Source organism: Scardinius erythrophthalmus, assembly GCF_964197995.2.
Source record: "Scardinius erythrophthalmus genome assembly, chromosome: 1".
In the NCBI taxonomy this organism is placed as follows: Eukaryota; Metazoa; Chordata; class Actinopteri; order Cypriniformes; family Leuciscidae; genus Scardinius; species Scardinius erythrophthalmus.
The window spans coordinates 66,390,792-66,406,444 of NC_138221.1; the positions used below are offsets into that span (position 1 = coordinate 66,390,792).

Consider the following 15,653-nt stretch of genomic DNA (forward strand, 5'->3'; position numbering starts at 1 on the left):
AAACGTTTGTCACCCTGAGTTTCACTGTTTTTACACGTTTGCTTTTTAATGTCCAGTTTAGACTGAATCACTTTATGAATCTTCATCAAAAGAGAGTTTGGACTGAATCTAATACAGAAGAACTGTTGAACAGGAAAGTAAACGAGTCTGGGACAAATAATCAAAGTCAAAGTAAAAAACACTTTATTTTAATGTGTAATTATATATTTAAGTACTGAGTAATATTAAGTACATCTACTGTAGGGTTATGGATAATCATAAGTCTCCCATTGACTCACTATGGTGAAGGACGGCCCATGAAACGCGTGTGTTTCTCCTACTATGGTAAATTGCATTGGGATTATGTATTGAACATAACTCTGGATCACAGTGTCATAGAGACAAGGGGGCGGGCTCATTTTACTCAGACGACCAATCAGTCTCTCAGGATCATTGTGAAGCTATCAAGCCACGCCCTAGCAACCATTTAGAGCACCTTAGCAACAAGTTCCATTGAAAGAGATCAAAGGGATATCCGGATAGAAGTGTCATAGAAACATGAGGGTGGGCTCGTTTGACTCGGGGCAGCAAACAGCCAATCATGAATCACTTTAACACTTCCTAGCCCCGCCCTAGCAACCATTGTCGAACACCCTAGCAACCAACATCCAAAGAGGGATATCTTCCATTCTGAATGTCACAGAGGCGTGGGAGTTTGGTTTATATCATTCACACGGACAAGCAGCCTTTGGAGTTTCTTCATTGGCAGCTGTCAAGCCACTCCCTACCAACCAAATAGAACACCCTAGCAACCGTTTTGCAGGATCTATATCTCTGCGTCAGAACATTGTATAAAGATCGTGGTTGGCTCTTTTGACTCATGCTAGCAAACAGGACTTCCAACATGCTACACATGCTAGCTGTGAATAGCTACATGCTAACTGTAATTAACTAACATGATAAAAAGAACTCAAAATGTGCTAGCATCATGCTAGCATTAATCATGCTAGCATCTTGCTAAAAAGATATTAGCAACATGCTAAGCATGCTATCAGCATGCTAGCATCATACTAATCATATTAGCAACATGCTAGAATGTAGTAAATCATGCTGGAAACATGGTAAATCACGGTAAATCATGCTATTGTTGCACCCCTGGAACAGGGGAAAATAGACATAAATAAAATGAGACGACACGAACTCCTTGTTGTCTGTGCGCCAGCTGTATTGACTGTGAACTCATTTCTTTTTCAAAACAACAATAAAGAGAATTGAATGTATTCATCAATACATTAGTTCACATTAATATGCAGACAAATCAACAATGTTTAACAATGTATCACAACAGTCATCATAACTGTGATTTAAATACATTTTTTATAACTTCACATTTTTTATAACTGAATATGTATTAGCACTAAAGCTGCATTTTTAACATTTAGTCCTGTATCAACTTTTCTACAACTTCTTTAATACTAAAATAAAACGAAACACTATTTCAGCAGTCACCCATCAACAGACAGACCAACCACGAAACACAGAAAAACAACATAGACTATATTCCACATAACATTTACTCCTAACCATTTCAGATAATAAATGGTATATAAGGACATAAGATACATTCAGTTTAGCCCACAGTTTCCTCGTGGTTAGCATGTCAAACACACGATAATTAAACCATCAAATCTCACATTTTCATATATGTTCAGGAGAAATAATGAGCTTTACAACCACTGTATAGTTTTAAGACATAAATTGTTGTGTTTGGTCGTGCGGGACATTTAAGTGAATGTGCAGATGCTCTCGGTACTCTATGTTCACATATTCGACCTTTTACCAGGAATCTGGGTGTAATTTTTGACAGTGCTTTTAAATTTGACAAACAAATTAGTTCAGTTGTTAAAACTAGCTTCTTTCACTTGAGACTTCTGGCTAAGGTCAAGCAATACATGCTACGCAAAGACTTTGAAAGAGTTATACATGCTTTTATTACGTCGTGATTAGACTACTGTAACTCTTTGTATGCCGGATTGGAGCAGTCACTTCGACGGCTACAGTTAGTGCAGAATGCAGCAGCTCGACTTTTAACCGGGACCAAAAAACATGACCACATTACACCGGTATTGGCCTCACTTCACTGGCTTCCTGTTTGTTTTAGAATTAAATTTAAAATTGCATTAATTGTTTTTAAAATTTTAAGTGGGTCGTCACCTTCATATTTGACGGAGCTTCTACATGTCCACACACGTCAAATCACTGAGGTCTTCTGACCAGATGCTCCTCGATGTGCCCCGATCTAGGCTAAAAAACAAATGACAGCGTTTGCAGTGGCTGCTCCGAATATCTGGAATAGTCTACCAATTCATGTAAGGAAAGCTCAGACTACTGAAACATTCAAGTCCTTGCTTAAGACGCATTACTATGCTTTGGCTTTCAATCTAGTTGAGCTTTGATATCTTGACTTGTTGGTTATTTGTTTGTACTTTGTGTGATATCGTCTGTATAATAATTAGATTTTTCTTTTTTGTTGGATCTTGTGAAGCACTTTGGTCAATTATGATTGTTTTTAAATGTGCTATATAAATAAAATTGAACTGAACTGAAATATAAAATAAAACAGGCGGGGTCCAGAAGGGGAGGACTGCCAGAAACCAGAAGGTAGTCCAAAGAAAACAAATATTTATAAATAAGTTAAAAACAGGAAACAATAAATAATAAATACATTATATAAATATGCAATTAAACAGGCAGAGGTCCAGAAGGGGAAGACTGCCAGAAACCAGTCCAAAGAAAACATTAGACCAAGGTCTACATACATATGAACAAGGTCAAGCAAGTGTCACTCAGAACCAGGAGACTTTAATAAACAAGTGGAGAATCAGATCTATAGTTCAGAAACAGAGCAAGGCAAAAGGGCAGTCCGTCGAACAGGCGAGTGTCAGAACCAGGAAAACGACGGCCTCCATCCCTGTCTGCGGAAAGCTGCAGCATCTCTTTATCCAGTTTTCTGCTTCCTGGTCTGTTGCAGTGGAAGTCAAACGGTTTCTTCTGACTGCAGCGACAATGACCAACAGTAAATAAGCAAATTATTATTATTTATTATAAAATCTAACATTTATAGGGAATTGTTTTTTAGCTGACACCAAACACAAATAAAACACAGTAGTTAATTTCAGAAAGCCATACCATTAATTACAGTTTTCAGAGAGGCGTCTTTGAATGCCGCTTTTCCACTGATTCCCCTCCAGTTCATTTGCCGGGCCATGTCGTTTGATAGAAGGAAGCTCAGAATCCGCCACACACTTTCCTTTACTGTTGTGCCTCCCCTCAAGGCTAACGCGTTTATCTGGAAAAATAAATATATGCACAAATAAAGGAACAAGCAAACATCATACTTGATTATAATGTTCAAAAACGGGGTGGGCTTTTCCCGGTCAATATAACAGTTCATTTGAAATTATTTAGCCTATAAAAGGATAGTAGAAAAAAAAAAGTGTGTCCATCCATCATAAAAGTGCTCCACACAGCTCTGGGGGGTTAATAAATGCTCTTTGAAGCGAAGCGATGCGTTAGTATAAGAAAAATAAAGAGCTTCCAGCAGACAGGCCTTGGACAATATACAGCCATTCACTGCCATTATAAAGCTTGGAAGAGCAAGGACATTTTTTTTTAATATAACTGATTGTATTTGTCTGAAAGAATAATGTCATATACACCTAGGATGACTTGAGGGTGAGTAAATCATGGGCTAATTTACATTTATTTCAGTTCCTTCAGCACGCAACCATCAATCTCATTGGTTAGTGCTAACTATGACCATCCACATTTTGACTTAAGTAAATCAGTTAGAGCGAGTACAAGTGCCGCTTCTTCACCAAGCCAAACCTTTCTTATTGCTTAACCACTCCATGTCGAACCGGCCCAGCCAGTACAGATATGATTTTAACAGGAACACTTTATAATAATGTTCAGTTGTAAGTCATTTATAAGTGATTAGTTAATGATGAACTAATCATTTACAAAACATTCATAAATGAGTAGCAAGTGACATACTAACATTTTATGTATGTTTTGTAAATTGTGTTACAAGTCATTTACAATTGATCAGTTAATGATTAACTAATCATTTACTAAACATGACTATGCGTTTTATAAATGTTTAATAAATGATGTTACATTTTTTTTTTGCACGTTTTGCTCACATCAGGTGCACACACAGTGGTTAAAGACTCCATGTGTTTCAGAGAAGACAGCTGTCTATACCCTCACCAGTCTGCACTTACACTACATTACACACTACAGTGTTCAACACCTGTTATAGATGTGTAAACGCATGAATAAATCATTTACAAGTGATGAATAGTTTACACTTTAGATTAGGGGATGCAGAAAGAGTATGCCATTTCGTTCATGGCATCAAAACAAGCCATAAATAATGTCACCCCTGAATTTGGCTAACATTAGATAGTGTCTGAAATCGCTCCCTATCCACTATATAGTGCACTATTTAGGGTGTCGGACATTTTGTAGTGGTGTCCGAATTCTGAGTGAACGACATCATTCCCTACATTTGTTCACTACTTTTACCCACAATCCTCTCTGAACTAGAGCGTACATCCGATGTTCACTTGCTGAAGCACAATTTCCCACAATCCAATGCGTAGAGGACTGAGCTCGCATGAAAGTGCGGGAGCGAGTGAGTTTAAACCAGAGATTATTATTTGCAGCTTATCTTATTTCTGCTTTAACATTTATTTAATCCTTATTTTTAACATTTTTATATAATATAAATATAATATAAATATAATCTTGAATAAAACGTATTCAAATATTGAGCCAATATATAGACGACTTGTTAATTAAATGAAATATTAATAAGGTAATTTTTTTATTAAAATATTATTTAGGCATTAAAACAATGTGTTTTAACTCGTTAAACTGTAAGGAATAGATGATAATTTGGTGGATGATTTGAAAAATATTCGTTGATCATCTGTGTAATCATAACTGTCGCTTCAAAGTTTGCTTCATTAAAGGGATACTTCAGCTCTGGAAAGATGAATGTGTATTTAAAATGGGTAATTTATGTAGTAGAAATGTGAAATTATTTTTGAATTTGGAGCTTTCTAGACTGAGAAAAGCCAGAAAATATATTTTTAGCTTTTGTGGATGAAAAACTACAACTCCCAGAATTCACTTGCTTCACTGCCCTAGGAAGCCACGCCTACCGGTAAGAGAGCGCAGTTAAACTAGTAGTGGGAAGTTCGGATCATTTTACTGACTCGGATCTTTGAGTCTCGTTCAGCAAAACGAACGAATCTTTTTTCGAGTCATTTCGTTCATTTCAGCATAATATATATATAAAATGGCATGTTAAATATCCCAACACATCTAGTACTTACGAAAATGTTGATTACATTTGTAAAAAGAATAAAAACAAACTATAGGGTAAGGCAGCCAAAGCCAAATTATAAGAAACCGAAATGTTTTATTAATTGATTAGTTTTTGGGTCTTAAGTTCAGGCTATTTCAGTCTGACTCTGTTAGTTCACCTCAACTCCTGATCCGAGACGATCTTTCCTTTGCAACTTCATATTTATCACGTTTGTTCTCCTCCTCTCGGGTCTCGAGACGTCAGTTGTCGACTCTGATCTGTCTGCTGGGCCGTGCCGTGTGTGATACAGCAGAGCCGGAAACAGAAATGATTAGTTCATCTTTCGAGTCTCGAGTTCGGGTTCGAGTCTTTCGTTCTTCCTGTCAGTCCCATAGAGGCTATGCTGTCAGTAACGGAAACAGAAATGATTAGTTCATCTCTCGAGTCTTCGGGTTCGAGTCCGAGTCTTTCGTTCTTCCTGTCAGTCCCATAGAGGCTATGCTGTCAGTACCGGAAAGAGAAAAGATTAGTTCATCTCTCGAGTCTTCGGGTTCGAGTCGTTCGTTCTTCCTGTCAGTCCCATAGAGGCTATGCTGTCAGTACCGGAAACAGAAAAGATTAGTTCATCTCTCGAGTCTTCGGGTTCGGGTCCGAGTCTTTCGTTCTTCCTGTCAGTCCCATAGAGGCTATGCTGTCAGTAACGGAAACAGAAATGATTAGTTCATCTCTCGAGTCTTCGGGTTCGAGTCCGAGTCTTTCGTTCTTCCTGTCAGTCCCATAGAGGCTATGCTGTCAGTAACGGAAACAGAAAAGATTAGTTCATCTCTCGAGTCTTCGGGTTCGAGTCCGAGTCTTTCGTTCTTCCTGTCAGTCCCATAGAGGCTATGCTGTCAGTACCGGAAACAGAAAAGATTAGTTCATCTCTCGAGTCTTCGGGTTCGGGTCCGAGTCTTTCGTTCTTCCTGTCAGTCCCATAGAGGCTATGCTGTCAGTAACGGAAACAGAAATGATTAGTTCATCTCTCGAGTCTTCGGGTTCGAGTCCGAGTCTTTCGTTCTTCCTGTCAGTCCCATAGAGGCTATGCTGTCAGTACCGGAAAGAGAAAAGATTAGTTCATCTCTCGAGTCTTCAGGTTCGAGTCGTTCGTTCTTCAAGCCACAAACCCATAGCACTATGCAGAAACAGAAATGATTAGTTCATTTTTTTCAAGTCTTCGGGTTTGAGTCCTTCGTTCTTTTGTCACGTGACCGCTGGTATCTCGCATCAAATACAACATTAGATTCGTATTCAGGGATACAAACACATGTACGGTCAAAAAAGAGAGAGGTTATCGAAGCCCTCGCCCCGCAGCAAATATCCAGATACTTACAAAATTGTGACGAATTTAATCCTTTATAAGTTATCATTTTGCAGTGTAAGATTACAGTTAACATCATTAAATATTACATAAATGTATTACTATGTATTTATTAAATTTAGTGAGTGTATAAATCAGTAGCAAAAAGTAATTCTTGAAAAAATCTGCACAGTAATTTTATCAAATCTAAACATGTTAATAAAAACAAATTACTGTAACGTAAATGACTCTGGGTTAATGCGAATTAGCTCAAGGATATAGGGAATTTTGGAAATATTAATAATCATAACTCATGGTCATAATTCATAAATCGCATATACATTTACTTTATCAATAATCGGTATTTACCTCTTGGCTGGCCTGGTCTCTTTTATCAATCAGTCACTTGTCCAGCAAATGTATGTAAGATAGCTTATCACAGTTCAGCAAGGGTATTACCGTATTTACAAACTCCAAGAAAGTTTTATCTTCTGGCCACGAACATCAAACTTTGAGTTTATGAATTAAAAACTACTCAAGGTAGTCTATAATATCGAGCTTGTAGCTTAATTAGATCTTTTCATTTCATTGACTTCATAAAAGTGGGTTTTCAAACACAGAGACAGACAGTTAAAAGTATAAATGGATTTTAATAAATGTAAAAGCTAGAGAGATTATATGAGCTACAAATATAAACGTACGTAAAAATGCAAACAATAAAACAAACAAACATTTAACCATAATGACATTTAACATAAGAAATAACGTGATCAGAATAAATGAAATAAAAGAGAGAAAGAAGGATATAGAGAGAAGAGAAGCAATTATTACAGACAGAAACCTAATTTCAAGAGACACCTGGAATCAGCTTTTGAAAGATCAATATACTTGCAAGTTTGTTCTCTGTTCGGGTGATGCTGAGAGGCAGGAAGCGCAGACGGTGTCCTGTTTGTGCTGCGTCTTCCGGTGTCGCGGGAAGCTTAAAAGGCTCACTGAATGTAACGTTTACCGGAAAATAAGATTCATCTCCCGTGAAGGAAGAGGCACATATATATATCTTAGTTGCAAAGAACGGCAGCTACGACTCGAACATGTGTTTGTCCGAGGGAGAAGGCCGGAGCCTTTTCAGATGTTCCTTGGAGAAGCGTTGCGCCGGGGATTAGAGGAAGAAGGGTGAGAGAGAGAGAGAGCGTGAGAGAGAAGGCGAGTAAGAAGTTTTAAAGGGAATCTGCTTACGCCCTCTTTTCGGGACAACAGCAAATCGGACCTTCTGATCTGAGGCGGGAAAAAGTTTCTTTGTTTGTGAGGAAACGCCTACTTTGACTTTATCATGTGAGAAATAGAATTCGTATTTTCTCTCTCAGAAAGATAATACAATAGAATACATTTCATTTTAATCTCATACATATATGCAATTCCGTGAGATCACTACGAATAGAATGAGACCAGAAATGGCGTGTACAGAATACGGGAATACAGATATGCATTTCAAATGTAGAATTCTGAGCATTTTAGGTGTCAATTGATTTCTGTGATGCAACATAGACTTCTCAATCTGCCATGGAAATTATACACACATAAAAATACATATCAAAAGCATTAGTAATGGCTTGTTATATAGGAAAAGTCTGTTTCAAAGTCCACGAGTGTGTTTGTGTGTGTGCGTTGGAATGTCACGAGTCTGTAAAGTCACGGGGAGTTCATGCTGAACTGGGGGGGATTCCAGCCACACTGGCGCTGGTGAATTACCCCCGTAGGGAGTAATAACCAGAGCTCGTCTTCCTAAGGACAAAGAAGATGTGTTCCACACCCTCATGATTCACTTAATTTGAAAAGCAGCTGGCCGGATGTCATTGTTGCTACATTACTATTAGTACTCTTATAAAATTCAATCAGGCAATCATACATTTCACCATTTTATATTTATATATTAATGTCAAGAATTCAGAAGTGTATATATTTATATAGCCTACACTACACAGAAATAATATACAATTAAATTATGCTTATTTTAAATGTATTGAGCAGGCTAGGTATAAAAAGAAATATAGGCTTTTAATAATCTTTCAGTGCGCAAAACCATGAAAACATGAAACGCTTTAAAACAGAGCTCACAAAGCGCATATGCGCATCGCGGGTGCAGAATGATGTGCTCAAAGCAACATGGAGTCACAGTGTGCTGCGCTGCACAAGTGCGCATTTAAAAGTTCACGGCACAAAGCGAAGAAATGTCGAGCGCACAAATCCTAGTGTCTATCTGTCCAACAGTTTATTGTTCATTTGTTTCTTCACAGTTTTAAATTCCAGTTATTGTGCGTTTGATGCCGACTCATAGTCCTTGTGATGTGTGTGATCTGACAGGCACACGGTAGCGAGTCGTTTAAAAACAGCAACAAACTCCAACAAAATCAAGTCATTTTATGCAAATCCACAGCCTTTTCTCTACAGATCAAGCATTATAATGTGAATATATCATATTGGAGAGAGTTTTACCGTGCATCCTGCTGTAACCGGAAGAGGCGCGAGCGCTGTTTGAATACCGAGTGGAGAATGACTGACAGCCGCAGAGGAGGGAAAATGAGTTTCCGTAAACTTTAATGATGTAAATAGACTTCTGTCCATCACATTAAGCTATGGAATGGCTTCAGATGACTGTCACCCAAACTGACGTGAAAAAAGCAGGAGGCGCCGAAAAGCGCGCTGTTTGCATCCCTGATGTCGCGTAATGCGCGGTCAACACAAAATGAACGAGTCACTCTGAGACAACTCGGTAGTCCCGAGTCATATTAAAGATTCGTTCAAAATGAACAAATCGTTCATGAACGACACATCACTAAGTTAAACACAAGAAGGCTAGCTACTAGTGAGTCTCCGTGACGAGTCTGACAGGGATTTCGAGATCGCCCAAAATTTCCTGGATTCGGCTTTTGCGTTCTACAGTCGCCATTCATCATGTTTATCAATTTCCTTATCAATGCACATCAACCGATCACTTGGCGTTCATGTGAACACTACAGTCAGATTCACCAATCGGAATGAATTCAGTTAGACTGAAACAAAAGGTGTGCATGTAAACAATGAATGGCGACCGCAGAAAGCAAAAAGCTGAATACCGGACATTTTGGACGATCTCGGCGGCCGGACATGTCCGGGAAAAATAGGATGGTAACCCATAATACTTTCTCCTACTAGTCAGCTTTCTCCACAGAACAAGAGCCTGTTAGCTTAGCTTCCAAATAAAAGATAGCTGACACTATCTGTGTTCATGCTGTGAGTGAGATCGCATCCTCATATGGGCGGGTTGAAGACATGCAGGACAGCGCCTCCTACTGGCTGTAGTCTTTAGCCTTTGGACAAAAAAATCCTCCGATGGCGCAAAATGATGATTTTTGCGTCATCGGAGGATTTTTTCCAGACAAAAAAATAAAATAATTACATAGGGCGATATGAGGGGGGGAAAGCACGGTAATTCGAAAATACTACAGGTTTTCTACTGATACAAAGCTTAATGCTAAATCCTGAAGTATCCCTTTAATGTTAGATATACGGTAGGCAAATTTAGCATTGTACTATATTGATGAGTTGTTTTCATTAAAAATAATAATAACCACGAATTAAGCATTCATTTTAGAAGTGGAAATCCAAAGACCTTTTGTGTTAAAACGCAGGTATACCATGTCATCAGTCTAATTCACCTTGTTAAAAGTTCTGTTTAATATAATAAATTAATTTATGCTTCCATGACAAGCACATATACACGAAGGAGAAAATAAATAGACACCTTTAAGTGATGCTTAAAAAAAAGACTTACCTTGGTTGAAATAAGGGATGGTTAGAAGAGGAAAAAAAAACACAATGGAGGATGATGGAGAATCTAAAAAGGAAACAATAAAAATAGTATATTACAGGTAACCACTACAGTAGTACAAAATGTTGAATGAGGTGTATGCTGCAAATTAATCTAATATGAATATATAAAATCTAAAGTGAAACTAAGAATGTGCTTAAAAGCATCTCACAGCAAAGGATGACTGTGGCGTCAGGCCGAGGGCTTTGAGAGAATAGGAGGATCTTTGTTGACATCTTTGTACGCATGCGCGAGTGGTTGTGTGGCAACAAATCAAACAGTATTGCGGGCTGTAAAGACGCGACGAGCACTTTCAAGAGACTTAGCGGTCAAAATCCACAATATATAAGCACTTTAACATCTGAAGACCGGAGGAGGTTTGGAGAGAAGCTCAAAATTTGTATTGGTGACAAAATCGAAGTTATTCAAAGCCCATATGAGATCTCCGCTGACTGTGCGTGCAGCTCCCCAAACAGACGAGGCATTTATACTTGAAGCAACTGTTTTGTTTTAGACTGAACACCAGACCATACAACTGATTTAGACGCGCAAACTGGGTGATGATGAGATGTACTAATATCCGTCTGCTCGGGCAGATTCGGCTCAAAGTCGTGCATCTGCGGATGCGGAGAGCGCGCGCTGTTAAGCCGAATCTGCCCGAGCAGACGGATATTAGTTTTTTTATTACCTTCGCGCTCATGCGGACGCGTCGAGTATAAACAAGGTTTTACAGCTCAGCCACTTGTTTTTTTTTTCATTTTTTTTTTTTTGCAAGTGGAAGATATTGGACTTGGATGTGATCTTATAGGCTTGAAAAGGTTGGTGACCACTGCATAACGCAAACCCAGTCAAACGTTTGACTGCAGTATCTTCTATTCTATGCGCCTTATATATGAAAACAGTTATAAAATAGGCCATTCATTGAAGGTGCGCCTCTGCTTATAGTGCGGAAAATACGGTAGTCTGGGTGCTGTGGATCGCGGTTTGGGACACCTGAATCAGAACGCGAAAACATATGACTCGGTTGATTTGACTCAGTTTTATTATTTTTTATTTTATTCAATCTTCTATAAATACATAGTCACTAAGACTTAGTAGGCCTTCCATGAACAAAATGAGCCTCACAAACTCGATCAGGAACGTTAGGAATCCAGGCTTCGGAGCGTCCAGGTTCAATCGCCTAATTGCACGCAACCGTTTCTTTCGTTTTTCGCGATCCTTTTCGGAAGGAATTCGAAAAAACTTTTTATCAGGCCCCCAACGTGCCGTACAATCGACCACACACCAAGAGTGAACCATCCTCTTCTCTAAATCCTCCTCCAAACGTGCAAAACAATCAAATTACAGGTATCTATGTTTCCTGCCACACGATTCCCGTTATGCAACACGGCAAACATAAACAATGACGTCACAAAAGATCCGCCTATAGCTGGAGGCCAGTGTGATGAGTTACTGATGAGTGACACCTGTTGCTCATTATCAATCACTCAATCACTCACCAGCGTCCGCTCTCTCACTCTCAGCCTCGCCCTGCTCACCACAAGCACAATTATCTGTTTGCAGACAAGAAAAATGGGTAAAATAAGAATGACTGACCACTGTAATATCAAATATTACCTAGGTCTGCATTTATAGACGTGCAGTAGTCAAAGAAATGAATTGATTAATCAAATTGTGGTAAAAAAAAGATCATATGGATTTTAATTTATTGACTAGCAAAATATTATGGTAACACGAGAAACTGCATCAATTATGCCCATGTTTCTCATCTTTTCAGATAATTTTCAATCAGTCACAATTTTGAACTGGTAAAGGCAGATAAATAAACATTAACATGGACAGCTAAGTTAAAGTGCAAATAAGGGAAACATCTCAAGCTGTTAAGACATGGCTGATGATGTAGCTTTAAAGAATATAAGCCCAAATACTAAATATAAGTGTCTCAAATATATACTTACATGGATAAAGAGCTTTTGGAGGTCATTTAGCTGAAAAAGACACACACACACACACACACACACACACACACACACACACACACACACACACACACACACACACACACACACACACACACACACACACACACACACACACACACACACACACACACACACACACACACACACACACACACACACACACACACACACACACACACACACACACACACACACACACACACACACACACACACACACACACACACACACACACACACACACACACACACACACACACACACACTTTGTAAACATGGCCAAAAATTTGGTTTTCCATTATGTGATATGTATATTTTCATTGTCTCTAATTTGAATAGTAATGTGTTTTTGGGAAACATGTAAATGGAAAAAGGTAGCTATAACGAGTAATAAATTGACAACATTTTTATAATATCTCATATAAATATTGATTTAGCGTTTCTTTCCTATTCACGTGTCTCCTAAAATGCCTGACAAGCAAGTCCCGGTGTCCTCTACAGTGGACATGAATAAAACAGATGCATGTCTCATAACAGAACGTCATATTCTTATTTAAAACCCCAAAGTTGTCTTAAGATGTGAATTTATTACAAAAAAAAATCTAATTGATCAAATCATATTTCTATAAGAGTGCTGAATTTAATCATCCAGTCAATGTCAGTCAGGATAGGGGTTGTCATGATGAAAACTCCAAACATTTGGTATATCTGAAAAGCCCTGGATTTTTAACGTTACAGGACAAAATGGTCTCAAACAAATGTCATCTGAGCTACAAAGGAAAACTCCTCAGGCAGATATAATGATAAATGGGCACATATATTAATGTTTCTGCCACACACGCGCCGAGAACCGCTGCGAGGTTGAAAGAGAATATTGTATTTTCCCGTGAGCGTTCGGCCATTTCTGCAGACTTGAGCAGTGTGCACGCCAGGGGCGTTTCTAGGTTTTAAAAACATCAGGGGCTGAGCCCAAAACATCAGGGGCTGGTAGTTAGGGGGGTTCGGGGGCATGCTCCCCCGAGAAAATTTTGATTTCTCAGACCTACATATGTGCATTTTAAGGTGTTTGAAGGCCAAAATTTTTTGATAACAATAGCTTTAAAAGCATGTCAGTGGGCAGTAGCATAAATTATTTGTCAAGCAGATAACAGATTCTTAAACATGAGAATGAGGATAAATGTTGAAATGAATGATCCACACTATAAAATGGAAATGCAAAATGTTTCTGCTTATTGTTGACAATACACAGTCACATATTCCAAACAGGAATGGCCTTAAATGAGAAATCTTTCAAGGATTATTTTGCATAGATGTAAACTTTTTAGCATTAAAGATTGGTTTCAGCAACTTGTTTCTTTCTTGAGTTAATCAATGTTTTTGGCACTATTAAATCAGTTCAATTAAATTTCAATTGTTCACTCATAAAGACAGTCACTTGTCACCATTACTGGCCTAATGATGGAAGTTGTGCAAACACAGACAAGCGGAGTGATAGAAACTGTGAAAAGGCTGATGCTGGTGAAATATTCCAACACATTCGAGGACCTTATATATATAGGCTACATATCAGAGTTAAATAGGAATACATTGTAATAGCCTAATGTTAATCAAGCAGACTAAATCACACGACTGCGCAGAAATATTTAAGCACATTATACAAAGGAAATAATACAGATCTACAAATTGGGTTGCTTATAGTTAAAAAAAAATGTCATGAACGATCATTTAGGCTAGATGTAGGCCTATTTTTCACATTTTTGGTCACAAAATATTTAGTCAGTTTTGATGACTTTGCAATATTGATAAAATGTTAGAATATTAGCCTAATAATGAAAATTGAGTAGGGCTACGCCAAAATGTGTAACATTTATGTAGCCTACAAAGGAATACAAAAGCCCCGACATAGAGTTTTGACGCAGCTTTAATCTCCCTTTTGGTTATTTCAATACTTAATTGACAACAGAACACGACGTTACATGCTAGTTTATTTTGCGTGATACAGGGCACGCGTTATTGAAGAGTGCGTGCCGCGAGCAAACGGCTGGCACGACGTAAGTAAGTTAGTTTTTCTGAGTTTTACTGATAGCCTGACAACATCTGGTGTGACTGAAGACTGTGCGGCGGTGCTGACTGCGTTATTTTTTTGAAACCGGTGCGGCGCGCGCGCCCCCGAAGTTCATCCGTGAGGAACTTGAAACCGTTGCTTGAACTTGAATTCAGGTGACTCATTAACACTCGCGCTACTGGCCACGCCCTGCTTTCACGGCTCGTGGACTCGTGCTGCTTGCCACTTTGCCTAATAATAATTATCAATAAATTCAATTTTTTGAGATCCGGGGCTATAAAAAAAACATCCGACGCGCCTGGTGCACGCGCTGTGTGCACGCGCTGTCTGAGAAGTGGCCGCGCTTCAGGAGTAACTTATGTTTAGCAAATTCAGTTCCCTTTCGCATCTGTGAGGATATTCATAGTTTTTTAAATACTGTATTGTAATTATCATTAATAAGTAGGGCCAAACGTTAACATGACAGACATGCGCACGCACAAGTGATGTAACAGATTTAATAGCAACAGGTTGTTTGCCTCTGTTAATAGATTGTATAATTTACTTAGTAGTTATAATTTGTTTAGTATATCGAATAATTAAAGTATTTACCTCCAGAAAACTCAAGTTATCAGTCCTCTCAGCACAGGGAGTAGACAGTCGAGATGTGTGCACGCGCTGGCTCTGACTGGCCAGACAGACTTCCGCTTTTATACTCCTACCTATTGTTTTCGCGGGCTTTGCACGCGAGTCTGGCAGCAAAGTTTATATATTTTAATATTTATACATATATAAAATGTATATCATCACCCAGCATACCTTGTTAAATCATCCTGGCATTCAATTATTAATAATAATAAAACTGCTGTGATTGGTTAATAGAGCTTCGCGGCGTGACGTCACGGCTCTAGCGCCGCGGTGGCTGATGGGTAAAATCGTAGAGGGGCTGAAGATGGCGCTCTGAGTGGTTGTCTTTCCCGATCTCTGCAACAGATTGCTCTTTTTTGTTAAGTTAAGTGACCCTTATCAAGTTTGATTTAATCTTAATCTACTTACTATTCGCACTGTGTAAATTCGGGAAAAATGTCA

General features: G+C 38.6%; 1 protein-coding gene and 1 long non-coding RNA gene across 3 annotated transcripts in view; one reads left to right on the forward strand and one right to left on the reverse strand.

Moving 5' to 3' along the window:
• LOC308687856 (uncharacterized protein) overlaps positions 1 to 16 on the forward strand; it is a 59,891-nt gene extending 59,875 nt beyond the window's left edge. Inside the window, exon 9 of the mRNA XM_081360684.1 lies at positions 1 to 16. This exon is cut by the window's left edge and continues 1,115 nt beyond it. The gene's annotated coding sequence lies outside the window, so the exon portion shown is untranslated.
• A 2,495-nt stretch (positions 17 to 2,511) lies between these two features.
• Positions 2,512 to 15,324, reverse strand: LOC308687877. Of its 2 annotated transcripts, XR_014029812.1 has the most exons (6): positions 15,177 to 15,321; positions 12,498 to 12,527; positions 12,039 to 12,092; positions 10,504 to 10,566; positions 3,169 to 3,328; positions 2,512 to 3,034 (listed from the first exon to the last, which is right to left on the reverse strand). It is a non-coding gene; the product is annotated as an uncharacterized lncRNA (long non-coding RNA). The 2 variants fall into 2 exon arrangements; XR_014029811.1 differs by lacking the exon at positions 12,039 to 12,092 and having other exon boundaries at positions 15,177 to 15,324.
• Between the last annotated feature and the right edge of the window lie 329 nt (positions 15,325 to 15,653).